The following is a 14,474-nucleotide window of genomic DNA, read 5'->3' on the forward strand; positions in this document are numbered from 1 at the left end:
AATTTGTTGTCCAAGATTTGTTTTCTGAATACAATATAGTTATGTGAGATGTTAGACATCTGTTGCACAATATTCAGCAGCTTTCAAAGCCACTTTTGGAAATAATCTGACATATTTGCTCTAGTCATCAGGATTAACTAAAACAGCAAAGAAAAACAGGCTCTGATTAAAAATATAAAAATAAAACCTATATTTACATATATAGGTCCCATTTCTGGACCTCTTCCAGACTTTTTCCATTTGCATCTGGAGGCTGATTTGTAATTCCAGTGTAATGTCCAGCAATGGTCCATTTTTAAGTACAGTTTGACTCTTCAATATCTGGTCAAAATGGAGACATGAGACTGCATGTGTTCCCTTTAAACTGCCTGCCTTCGTCCTATCAGCTGGAGCTGATGAAGTAACATTTCATAGATGGTCAAGAAACACAATGAAACTAAGAGCATGTTGTTCTTGCCTAGAGTGCAATCTAATGGATCAATGTGAATGAGAAACAGTCTTCCAGGTAGCACCTCCTTTTGGCATATTTGCCAGTCAACTTCAGGGTTCATTTCAAGATCCTGGTTCTGGTCTATAGGGCCTTACATGGACAAGCACCATCTTACATTGGTGATCTTCTTAGTCCCTACACCCCCAGCAGGTCCCTGAGGTCCAGTGATCAAAGACTACTGGTTGTGCAGCGCACCAGGCTAAAGACCAAAGGTGACAGATCATTTGCTGCTGTGGCCCCCAGACTCTGGAACTCTCTTCCCCTGAGCCTGAGATCAGTGGACTCAAGGGTCTCCTTTAAAAAGCAGCTGAAGACTCACTTGTTCAAGCTGGTTTTTGTATGACCTTCTTCACCACTCTCTCTTTATTCTGCTCTCTCCACCTATTCCACCTTCCTCAGGATCCACTGATTTCCCTCTTTCCTATTCATTCTCTCTCTTTCTTAACATTTTTTCTTTTAAATCACAATTGCTTATTCTTGCTCATTTTAAATATATTTTTAAACATAAATGCTTTTTTATATTTTTACAATTTTTATATTTTTTGTTTTTGTTTTTGTGAAGCACCTCGTGATTTTTATCTTGAGAGGCGCTATAGAAATGATATTTTCTTCTTTCTTCTTCTTCATTTGGAATGACCATAAGTGTTAAATACATAGGATCTGACTGCTAAAGCTAACAGAAGTTGGTAGATAAACATTCTACAGATTAGAGGTGGGAAAAATTATCGATTCTAAGATGCATCGCGATTCAGCCTTGCATGATTCCGCATCGATGCAGCAACGTGACATAATGAGATTCTCTCCCTATGTCTATGTCGGGGGTCGGCAACCGCGGCTCTGGAGCCGCATGCGGCTCTTCCATCCATCTGATGCGGCTCTCTGTGCTTGTAAAATAATGAATGGATATTTAAATAAAATGCTTTATATTTTACTGCATTAATTTTACATCTGTAAGCTAATTCTAAATGTAAAGATTGTCTGCGTAAACCTGAACAGTTCCAACCCGGTCTTACTGTGAGACCGGGTAGACGCGTCACGCTTGTGCGTAATCATATGCGTGTTCTGAGCTGATGAGGATGTGAGATTCTGGGCTTCTCCTCAGCTCCTGGATGTGTCGCCACATTGGAGACAGGAACAAGTGCTATTCAGCCAAAGTTTCATAATCAGGGAACATTTTCTAAGCGACAAGTCTCGCTTCAGTCGGAGGAATCTTCCTGCATGCGCCCTGGTTCTGCGACGTGCTCCAAGCCCCTTTCCACATCTTCAGCTCGCTGTGCACCGTACGTACGCGCTGACAGCGAGCTGCGCTGAGCTGCGCTGAGCTGCGCTGAGCTGCGCTGAGCTCCGTGTCCAGCTCAGATGGGAATCAGGTGATTTAGCTACATCTGCGATGTGCGAAACGAATAAAGTGTCAGTTCGTCTGCATGCATCGGGGTAATTCTATTCTTTCTCCGTCAAAATAAATAGTCAAAAACGGGAACTATCCGGTCAACACAACACAAGCCCTGCTTTTAACTGTTCTGTTTTCTTGTGAAAATAGATCAAATTTAACTTGATTAACACCAGAGCCAGGCGCACCGCGCCGTTGTCTCCGTCACTGTAAATGAGGGAAAAACAAACTGATCGGATCCTTTTCTGACCTTCCCCACCTACAAAGTTTAATTACAACAATCAAACGTGACAGAGCCTGGATTTGTATTCTGAACAGTCTAAACATGTTTTAAAAAGAAACGTATGACAAAAGTGGCACCTGCTCAGTAAAACCACCAACAGGGTGAAAAATATCAAAATATTGTAGGCAGAGACGGACTACAACTTCTGGATCCTCTTTATATAAATCGTTTTATTGATTATCTTCTTATGAAAGATAGCTTTGACGTACACGAGCGACCGGTACTGGCTGCTGTCACCTGTTGTGAGCAGCGCTCTGCTGTCTGAGGGTAGGCCCCGCCCACAACGCCGCGGCTGCTGCGGTGTTTTCTTTACTGTGGGAAACGGGTAATAATGGCTCCTTGATGGGAACAGGTTGCCGACCCCTGGTATGTCTATGCGAGGACAATAAATTTTTGAGGTTTTACAATTACTTCTGGGGCAGAGTTGCAATGACATGCGCACTGCGTTGTCCTAGAAGCAATTGGACAGGGATACAGGGCCAACATTACCAGTAATCAAAGATGTACCCGTTACATTTAAATCGGATGTCTGGGCTAATTTCTGTTTTGGGATCCTGGATGTGAAAGAATCACTTAACACAGTATTTAAGTTCAGTAATATTCTATCTTAAAGCTGCTCTACCGAAAACATTATTTCTTGAATTATTTAAGTAATTATAGGCAGCACACTTTAAACATTATTGCTCACTATAGTGAATAGATGAATGTTCTGTTTTTCAGGGATTTCGAAATCAAAAAGAAATTGAAAACTATTCTACTGCTTTTATTAAGTAATGAAAATTTTTGTGTGAAGAATCGTGATGCATTTCAGACTCAAATCGAATCGTTAGGCAGATAATCGGAATCGGATCGAATCGTGAGGCAGGTAGAGATGCAACCACTACTACAGATACAGTGTTCAACTGGGCTGTGTAAAAGTGGGAAATGGTGCCCAGCTGACTACTATTCAAACAGAATCAGGTAGGACCAAATCTGGAACCAAACTTTCTTTATTATTTTCTTCCTGAGTTTTTAACTGGAAACACGTAAGTGGCGGGGAAATCAAGAGTTTTTGGCTTCTAAAGCGCTGGGGGAAACCTTGCCCTTTATGTGCATATTCTCCATGCAGAACTGGCAGAAATCAACCAAAGACATGGTAACTGCCACATAAGTGATTGAATGAAGCTTGAGCGAGTTGTTGTTTTCCAGGCGCACGTGGTATACGTCTTTTGAGCTGTTACTGTGATTGGCTAAAGACAAAATATGGTGGCCAGTGCCAGCCGGGCACGTCCTCCAATCAGCTCCAAATATTCTACCAGATCGAAATGTGTAGAACTCGACATGCGGCGCGGTGCTGCCAGGTTACTGGTTGGCAATGACAGAGGTCAAACGTTTCCTGTTGGTCTTCACCAGGTCTGCACACACTGTAGCTGGTGTTTTGGCCCTTTCTTCCATGCAGATCCCACCTAGAGTTGTGATATTTTGGGCTGTCACTGAGCAACACAGGCTTTCAACTCCCTCCACAGATTCTGTATTGGACTGAGGTCTGGACCACTCCAGAACCTTGCAGCGTTTTTCATGTAGCCACTCCTTTGCTGCCCAGGTGGTGTGTTTGGCATCACTGTCCTGCTGGAGGATCCAGCCAAGTTTCATCTTCAATGCTATCACGGATGGAAGGAGGTTATTGACCAGTGTCTAACAGTACATAGCCCAATTTATCCTTTCTTTAATACAGATGCCCTTTGCAGCAAAGCAGCCCAAAAGCGGAACGCTTTACCCTCAGGCTTCACAATGGGTTACCACAGTTCACAAGATCATTTCTAGTGACATTCAAGCTTCTTGTCTATTGTAGATTGACTTATCCCAGTCTTATCACGGTGTACAATCTCATCCTTGGTGTCCAGACAGCTCTCTGATATGGTCTTTCTGCACCCTTATACAAATATATTCTTTAAAAATCATGCAATGGGATTTTCCTGGATTTGTGTTTACATTCTGTCTAGTAAAGTGTACCTATTATGAAAATAACAGACTTAAATGGTCTGTATCTTATTCACACACACACACATTCACACACTAATGATGAGCTACATTGTAGCCGCAGCTTCTCTGGGGCACACTGACAGAGGCAAGGCTGCTGAGCGCTGGCGCCACCAGTCCCTCCAACCACCACCAGCAGGCGAGGTGGGTTAAGTGTCTTGCCCAAGGACACAACAGCAGCGTTCTCTGCTGAGGGCCGGGATTGATCCTACAACCCTATGATTACAGAACAACCTGCTCTACTTCCTGAGCTACTGCTGCACCCACATCGTTTTAGTTTGCTCGATCATTGGCTGCCAAACATTTTCTTTCCCCACTGTAGTTTTATTTTGTAATTTTATTTTAGGATCTTATTCATCGGGCATGAGAAAGCTGTCGCAAATTAAGTAAAAACAAAAAAATATATATATAAACCCCCCCTGAGTTTGTACAGATTTCCCTGTCTGGTTCTGTGTGATGAATCTGCTATTATAGGCCTTGTAATTTCTGTCTTTGCAGTGACACAGATGAATTATTACATGCCATAATTTACCCCTGTAACAGATGTGGAAACATTAAATGTCATGCCCTGGCTTTTATAAAAGAGATCATTATCATGTATGGTGCGTGAGACCGAGTGGAGGTGACTGAAAAGTCGCTGCATGCTGTGTATGTTTCCAGCACTGTCACTCTGATGTGCCATGAGCCATTAGTGCAGAAACAGGAGCTCAGATGGAAAACTCACTGATTGTGCATGCATTTGTCGTGTCTGTGCATTTATGAGTGGCACAATGTCTGCATTGGTTTGTTTGCTCTGAGCGGTGTTCCTTCATTTAGCATTCTGCTGACTCCTTCATAACTTTAGTGTTAATCCTCAAGCACTGTAATTATCAGACTGAAAGTCATGAACCCTTTAAATTGGTGTCCATGTGTCCTGATACCAGCGCTAAATTGCCCTTCATTTGGTGGGAGTTAATCCCTGCTTACAGCAGCGGAGACAGATACAGGGGGCTGTCGGCAGAAGGAAAGATGCGTGATCCAGAGATACACAACACATGCATAATACAAAATATCTGAAACACTGTGCTCAAGACTGCTTTTACCCACTATTAGAGCAAACATTTGGAGGATACTTGTCTGCAAATCTCATGTATTTGGCATTAGTATGATAACATAATCATCAGTATTACGTGTATTTATATCATACTGAAGAGGCAGCAGCTAAAAAGCTCACCAAGACTCAGAAAAAACAGAAACATGTTTGGTGAGCTAATTATTTGCTTTTTCTTTAAATGGACACATTTTCATCCACCTTTTCCAGCTCTTTCATCACTCTGTTTTGCACATTTAATAGCTCAAATAACTCAGAGTAATCTGAGGCATGTCTTAACTATGAGTGTTGGAATACAACATGAATTATAATTAACATTTAGTTCTGAACACCTAATCACAGGAAGCTTCCTCCTCCTTTCCTCAGTTTTTTATCTGCGAACTGAAGTTGGGCTGCTGCAACACATTCGCCCACTTTTGTCACATTTTAGTCAGCAGCTCTTGGCATCGGATTCCTCTTACTTATTATTCTTACTTTTAGAGCAAGCATACTTTTAGCATCCTCCTGGGTGAGAAAAGAACCATGAAGTTGGAGGAGTGATAGATGAAAACATGAACTGGTGTTTGTTTCATGTCTTGGAAGGTTATTGCTGCAAATGTTTTTTTCCTTGTCTTTCACATGTACATTTCTTTTTGGCTTGGTTCAGAAAAACATTATGATTTGGGTTAAAAATCACTCTCACGAACCACCACACGCTGGAAACAAAAGCATTCCTTCTGAAACTAACTCGGTTTTCTAAAATAGTATGCTGGATACAATCTGATGACATCTGTTAAAGTAAAATCGTGGCTACCTTCATTGAAATGTGATAAAATTAGATGCTTTGTTGCAGAAACTCTGCAAATCTCTAGTGAAATAATATCTACTAAAATCAGACAGTTCTGTAGAATTTTTTGACAGATTTAAAGTTTGGTGAGTAATAAAAGTCTGTACTGAACTTGCAGCTTGGTTTTGTTATTTATGTGCCCCCCCCCCAAAAAAAAATCAGCCCAAATTCACCAAAATGACTGCGTGTCTTTTGTGAGTGCAGATAAGGGCTTTGCACCTTTGTCTAACTCACAAAGACCTTGTAAAAACACATCTCAGTATCTCTAATTTCTGGTACATGTGCTTATATTGGAATGAGGTATTATGCATTTAGAGGACGCCCTCGTGTTAACGTTAGTAACTATTAGTGTAAAAGACGTTTGAATCTTAAAGCACTGTGGAGTTTAAAAAATGTATTTATTATTACATATATTATATATTATGATAACTGTTGATGTCTGCATCTCAGGGAATAAAAATGAAAAAAAAAGCATCTGCAAGACTGTTGCCTTAACAAAATCAGGCAAGGTGTGTCAGGGCAAATCTTAAATCAAACATGGTTACATTTGTCTAAGTCTTTGTCAAAATGTGGGAACATTTTTGTTGCTACTTTACGATCAGAGAAAAACAACACATCTTTTTTTAATTATAGGATATTACAACAAGTGGAGTTTCACATTCAGAGATTAACCTACAGTAATTATATTATGTTATAATTACCAGGTCACTCTTCTTTCTTGTTCTTCGTCCTTTAGACCTGCAGCTGACTGTCAGAAGAATGTTTTTCTCTCTTTGTCACTTTTGTGACGAGTGTGTTTGTGCCAAATGTCTATCTTTAGCTTGTGCTGCAAGGACAGCTGTGATTAATGCCAAAAGATTACAAAGCACTCACACCTGTGGAATTTTATTGTCTTGTGTGCACCAGGCCTATAATTTGGACTATTTGCATTTTGAACCTGCCATTGAGATGGCGCAGACAGCAGGGTCAGATGATGGCGCACGGTGCTTTGTTGGTGAATCTGGACCCTTGTTATTTTTTGAGCAGTGATGTAATCTACATAATCTAGACTTAATGATCAGGTTGGAAGGTTATTCCATTTTTCTAACGGTAAAAGCTGATACATTTAAATGTTTTATGTGTTCAGAGAACTCTTCAAAAAGAAAAAAAAAATGATCTCAGTGAGTTTTTCCCGAGTTAACAAAGGTTAAATAAAATTTAGGAAACTTGGTTTGTTAAAGTTAAATTCAAAATGAGCTTCGTAATATGAAATAGAAGCTTATTTTCTGGTTAGTTTGGGACTTATACATTTAAGAACAACTACTAGGTGTATTATGTGCCAGGTCAGTTCACATAAATGATGGTAAATGTTAAAAGGCCTGTATTTGTATAGCGCCTTCTTAAGCTTGGTTTATGCTTGACACATTCACTTTCCGCTTGGTGATGCGGCTCGCGGCTGGAACACGCTTCACAACTTGCAGCGTTTATGGTTCATGCGGCTTGTCTCTGCGGTGAGCCAATATTCTCCCAAACTGTAGGGGGCAGCATGGAGCTCCACGGCATGCTTCCAACACTACACCATAGTAGAAGTAGAAATTACTGTTGTTTACAACATGGCATTCCAGCATTTTTTAACAGTGTTCTCGTCTTTTACGACAGTGCGAGCTATTTCTCTCCAAGAATTATTAACATGTTGATCACGGTGATCTCTGAGAGCTGAATCATACAAATGTCTGTATTTACAAACCTCTGCCATACTAGTTCTTGCCAGTTCGCCATGTTTTTCCACGTCCGACCGTCTGCGTGGTTAGAAAATTTCCTAGGTGCGCGGTGTGGAAATTTTGGGCCGTGCGGAGGTGCGGTGGAGGGGCGTGGTTGTTAAAATGACGCAATTTTGCCGCGCGAACCTCACCGGTCCCTCCGATCACCTCCAGCAGGCAAGGTGGGTTAAGCGTCTTGCCCAAGGACACAACAGTAGCATTCTCTGTTGGGTGTCGGGATCAAACATGCAACTTTCCGATTACTGATGGAAAACATTCTGTATTCTTCAGGCCACAAAAGGACAAAAAAACATCCCCAGTGTTATAAAACATGATTTTGTAAAGTCTTGATCATCCCAAATGTGAAAATGTTACATCTTGGTGTCTTCAGGAGAAAACAACACCGAGTTGAGCAGAGATATGGAAACCTTGAAAAAGAGACAGAAAGTTTCTGGTAAATTTACAGAATATTTGGAGCCCTTTGACTTTTTAAGACAGAATAGTTAAAGTTTTGGTCCTGGTGTCATGTTGGATTTTGCTGTTCTGAGGGTGGAAACACCTCAGGCCTATTTAAGGAGACAGGGTGTTCAGACTCTTTTATAAAGGTAGAAGGATCTTAATGAAGAACCTGAGACTTCAAATTACCTCACAAGGGACCGGAGCACAGCAGAAGACTGTAACCCAATAGAAAAAGTTCCCCTCTCAACATTTGCTAAAGAGACATTTTTGCCTCCAACACTGAAAGAATAAAAGTTTCTGCTGATCTCTAGTTGTGAGAACTGGGGCTGATTATTGATACTTTTAAAGAACTAGCTAAAACAGAGCAAAAACATCAGTTTCTGAAGCTATAGCTATTTCTGTAGACTTGCATGTTTTCTGCTTTTGAGGTTTGAGTCAAGGTGTTTTCACGCTGTGGTCTGATATGGCAGACTGCTGGCACTATCAAAGGACCCGAGTCTTTGGTGGAAGACACCTGAGCTTCTTTCCCTCTAATGTCTGACTAAACACACACGTCCCCCCTGTCCCCCCCCAAAACTACATCCATGTGTGCATTGAGTTAGCTATTGATAATGATGTGTGGCAGGCCACATTAGGAAGTTCAGTCCTTGTTTGCAGGAACGTGCTGCTTAAATTGTTAATCAGCAAACAACGAAAGAATGTTTCTTCTCTTCTGCACTTTTGAGCCCAAATCCACAGTTGAACAGAGTAAAACCATGGGCTGCTGTGTCACGGCGGGGTCGTGTGAGCAGACGGCGTGGGTGTCCATGATTGAGCGCTCTGTCACAGCACCTGCAGCCACGACCGCTGACGGACTCCTCCCGGGACATGAATAACATATACAGTAGGTCTGAGTGATGTGTGGTGTAATAATGCCAGGCAGAATAGCGTGACCAGAAACCCCAGTGATGGCAAACATCTTAACCAGTCAGCATGCACACACACACACACACACACACACACACACACGCACGCACGCACGCACGCACGCACGCACGCATGCACACACACACACACACACACACACACACACACACACACACACACACACACACACACGCATGCACACAACACGGGAGGGATGTATTTAGCTTGCAGCTTGTGTCTGGAGGATCTCTGGAGGCCTGCTGTTAAAAATAATCTGTTTAGCTATCTTTAACATTTAAAAGTTTAAGAAGGTTTGGGAATTTAATTTCATCAAACACGTCAAACTGTTGTTTGTGGTTGAAGCTGAGACAAAACAACTCCTTTCAAAAGTCATTTATGTATTTAAATGTACTTATCAGTTTCACCAGAAAAGGTGTGGTAGGAACATATTCTAAAAGTAGAAACACTACAAAATAATAAGGACTGCATGGTAGCATCGTTGGTTGCACTGTTGCCTCACAGTGAAAAGTTTGCAAGTTGTAATCCTGACAGTGGCCCATTAGAGGATTTTCTTATCCTCATTATCGTTTCTCTGGGTACTGCGGTTTTCTTCCACAGACTAAGTCATGCATGTAAGATTGACTGGCAACCCTAAATTGTTTCTGTGTGAGTGGATGTTTGTCTCCGTGTGTCCCCAACCTTCAACCATCCAGGGAAGTTATTTCATAAAAAGAGTGACTGAGTTGAAAAGAACTGTGGCATGACTTGAGCCCTTTTCAAATCATTAGTTTTTTAGACTTTCAAATATATTGTTTAAACATTCAAAAGGGTTCATTTTCACGTCCAAAGAGCAAGAGGAAACATTATATGATATTTTGGTCATTGAAGATTACTTCTCAAAAGGTAATGAGACTGTATTCTTGTGTTTGTTGTTTTATGTCATTTAATATTTTTAAATAAATAAAATCTGCCAGAAAAATGATAAGATTACTGAAGTTTGAATTTCACGTGTTGGTTTACCCAAATGCAGACATGTGAGTGTTGGGACAGAGACTGGATCTTTAATCTTGTAACTCCAGAGTTCCGACTAATCTGGTAGGGTTAAGTCAGATTGCCATAAACACTGACTACGGTTCGTGTGCTCCAGATAGCTGCTCCTTCACACGCACTAAATGATTTAACATGGTCTGTTTATTGAACTTTTACAATTTTTAACCAGACAAACCATAAGAAACAACTAAAACACACTCCCCACCCATCTCGCTACACTGGATCAATGTAAAAAAACAAACATACTCCACATCTGGACTCGCACCACACTGCAGCCTGTGTGAATGCTCTGATTGGACTCATTTATTTGGGTCTACATGGAAGCCATATGGAAACCAGACCGCACCTATTCCACAATCTGTGTGAAAGAAGCTTTAGTTACATGTCCATCTAAGTCTAGCTGCTGCAGTAATCGAGCTAATACCTTAACAAAATTGGCAGCCTTTATTCAAGTTCCCATGTTAGTTAGAAAAATGAATTATTGAATGAAGTGCGTTCCACTCTGCTACAGTAGTAGGCAACATGCACCCTTTCTTGTTGACATTCTACTGGTTAGCCTATAGCGACACAAATAGTAAACAAATGCCGGTGGGAGTGCAACACGTGGAGTAAAAGCAGGACATGCACAATGGTCAGAGACATGCACACTACATTTGCTAGGTACTGTTTGATTGTGTTAGATGTCAGATTCACGCAGAGTGTGATGTGTGCAGAAGCAGACATTCACAGTTTTGTCACTTCCGGAAGAGGGAGTGTCTAAGCTGAGATGTTTACATGCAGATAAATTTAGATTTCTAACTGCACATAGCTCGATAAGGAGAAGTCCATTTCGGCTCGACTTCAGCCTGACTCAGATGTTTACATGCATTTTAAAAAGACTACTTTTATTGGACCAAGGCCATAAATTGGTTTTCTGAGATCACATGGCACAAGAGAGGAGATGGAAGAGACTGTTTGCCATAGTTTGGTTAGATAGCAATCAGGGTAGTGAGCTCTTGGCACCCACAAAATTATCTTCTAAAGTAATGAAACAACAAGCATTTTTAGAAATGTTTATTCCCTCAGAGATCCCTTGCAACATTTTACAATATTGTTTGCACATGTTTATGAGAGTGTGCATTTTGTGAAGTTGTTCTTTTGAGACACCTCTTTGTTGTTGCCTAATATTTCATCAGTCATATGAAAATCAAACAAAATAAGGAATTTCTAACAGATCCTAGAGCATTTTTTCTTTAACAATACAGCTATCTGGTAAAGTGAGATCATTTTGAAAGCAGGTGTAAAAGGAGGTTGTCAATCACAAGCAGTTTAACAAAGTAGGATAATAGCTGCTGTTTCTCTTTTGTTCTGAAACGTTAAATCAAACATGCGGGCAGTAACAGGAAAAACAAAGCCTGTCTCGATGCAGGAAGAAGCTGCAGAGTGATGGAGATTGAGTCTCAATGAAGCCAGGATGCTTTACTCGTGAGAATGATGGCTCTCAAAATAAGAGTGTGAGGCCAGACATGGGTTGCCCGCCCGCTCTGAAACACATCCCAGAGTATCGTCTGGTGGTGCATGTGTGGTGCTCTCTCAACATATTGGAAATCGTCCTGTCACCAAAGCAGCATTTGAAAGACAGGCTCAAAAATAGCTCTGTTTTGCTTGGCTGGCTGCAGAGATTATGCCAAACAATCTGGCATACACCTAAATTGTTTTCCCCCTTCTGTTGCACAGCCTTGTCTTCAACCCGCTCTCACTCCGACTTAAAAAGCCTTTTTCAAAAGTGAGTTATTTTCCTGGAAATGTTCTATTTGCTTACAGACCAGACATCCTATGAGGCTTGCCCTTGTTGATTACTGCTAAGCTTTTTCCCACTCAGACGCCTTCCTCAGATCGACTATTTTCCTTTTGTTTTCCTCTCCTTTTAACAGGGATTCCCCCTTGCATCCTTGATCTCCCCCCCCCCCCCCCCCCCCCCCACACACACACACACACACACACACCATGTTCAGCAGCAGCACTGTTTATGGCTAATGGGAATAAAACTAGGAAACATCTCCCCAGAATGACATCAAAGAGCAGGAGGCAACCGGAGAGGAGAACGACATGAATTAGTTCTGATTACTGGAGAGGAGCAGCTTTTTTGGGAGGTGTTTATTTGGGACCAACACCACCCTTGATGGCTCCACTGTGATCTTCAAAGCTGTTCTCCTGCAGTTTCTTTGTGCTCTCCAACGTTCCCATGTTTCCTGCTTTTGAGAGAGTGCTAGCTGGCTGCAGGCATGAAGTACAGATGAAGCTTCAAAGTTCTGCTGCTCTAATCTCAGTCTTACAAGTTCCTTGATCCTTAGTGGCTGCTTTCCTTTATTATTAAACCCCTGCTATTTATTCAAACAGTGTCTTTTACCAGTATTTTAGATAAAAGAAACATATTTCAAAGATTATTTGCTATTTAATTATGTTTTGGAGCTTTTGTCCACACATATCAACTCTATTGATTCTTAACGGCCCATAATATTTTATCATAGGCCCTATGCTAAATATTTAAACATAGAAATTTAAAGCTAAATTAGGAACTTCCTATCACAAAATAGCCCGATTATACTCTGAGACCCACTTTTGCATTACAAAACTTAACCAAAGAAATATTACCCCTACTGCACACTAGAAGCATCAGCGGCGTGGAACGGCAGTGGAAAGGTTTACTCGTGACAATCGCTGCACTCCAGTTTACACCGGGCGAGTCTTCTCTACTGTTCTCCTCGCTTAACTTGCATGATCACGAAGTCTCAAGTTTATGCAGTCTGCCAATAAACCAGAAAGAAGGAAATCACGTTGGAAATTGCTGTTTGATGTCATATATGCTGTTCCTCTCCACTGCAAGTATTAAAGCCATGACAAACACTCAGCTGAACTTCTGGAACAATGCTGGGAGTAAATAAGCTGTTAGGTCACTTGTATTGACGTAATCTACATAGATATGAAATCCCATCGCTGCAATAGACTTGTTTAGAAAATTACTGGGGGTTTTACACTGAAACCGTGTGTGATTTCCTGCCTAGCCCTATGTTAACTGCGGAAATTGTTGTCGGAGAAGCGGCAAAAATAGAACCCGACCCTATATTTAGTGGTGCGGCGTGCCGCTTCTGGGAAGTGCCTGAAAAGTTCCGCATCACGGCTGGTTTGAATCACTCCCATAGACTGTAATTGATTTTATTTGAAGCAGTGACGACTGCCGTTCTGTGCTGCTGATGCTTCCAGTGTGCAGTAGGCTTTAAAGTTTACTTTAGGGTCACCATGGTAACCACACACCTGTCAGAAAACTATAAGTAACAATATTTACATAAAATCTTGATCTGTAAGTGGAAAAAGGGTCTGCTCTTCACTCTTGTTAACATTTGTAAACTCAAATTATTAAATTAAATAATCTAGGGAACTACATGTAAAACGAACTAATCCAGCAATTAGAAAAATCAGTCGAAATGGTTATAAGGCCCAAACCAATCCAACTATTTGCTAAAATAAAAATACAAAAATTTGGCAATCTTGTTGATTATAGTATTTTAAAATTGACATATAAAGCTTATACTAAATATTGACCAAGTAATTTTGAAGAGAGATAAAAAAAGTTGTTATAATTTAAAAGGATGCGCACTGTTTATAAAACCTAGATTCAGGACCAAAGTGTTGGAGTGACGTGTTGCTGTGTACAGAGTCGGTTTAAGGATCAATCTGGAGTCAGAATTGAAAGAAGCAAAATAAATTATAGTGTTTAAAAAGACTGTTAAAATCGCTATGATGAGAAAATATCAGCAATAAAGCTGATTTGGGCTTAGATTTTTTTCTTGTTTTGCACTGCATTGAATTGTTGATGTTCCAAAAACAGTATATGATGCATCTGTAAATCACTGGCATCTTGGTGGGCAGCTGTATTTTAGCTAAATGTTATTAGTCAAACAAATTTTATTTACTATTGAATTAACTACTCATGTGAGTGGGGCAGATTATATATACCATTATCTTTCATTTGGTCCTTTAATGTTATATTTGTTGGTTCATTTTGTCATTAATTAAAAATAAACAAACGTACTGTACACATTGCAGTGATCAGCTCACAAATCATGTTCTCCAGCGGTCAATGGGCAATCAGGCGGGGTACACCCTGGACAGAGAGCCAGTCCATCGCAGGGCAACACAGAGACACACAGGACAAACAATCATGCACACACACACACTCACA

General features: G+C 40.8%; 1 protein-coding gene across 4 annotated transcripts in view; it reads left to right on the forward strand.

Moving 5' to 3' along the window:
* The window catches only part of drp2 (dystrophin related protein 2), a 525,275-nt gene that overhangs the window by 148,695 nt on the left and 362,106 nt on the right, over window positions 1-14,474 (forward strand). The gene's annotated exons all lie outside the window — the stretch shown is intronic.

The sequence above is a fragment of the Nothobranchius furzeri genome, chromosome 1 (assembly GCF_043380555.1).
Source record: "Nothobranchius furzeri strain GRZ-AD chromosome 1, NfurGRZ-RIMD1, whole genome shotgun sequence".
Lineage (NCBI taxonomy): Eukaryota > Metazoa > Chordata > Actinopteri > Cyprinodontiformes > Nothobranchiidae > Nothobranchius > Nothobranchius furzeri.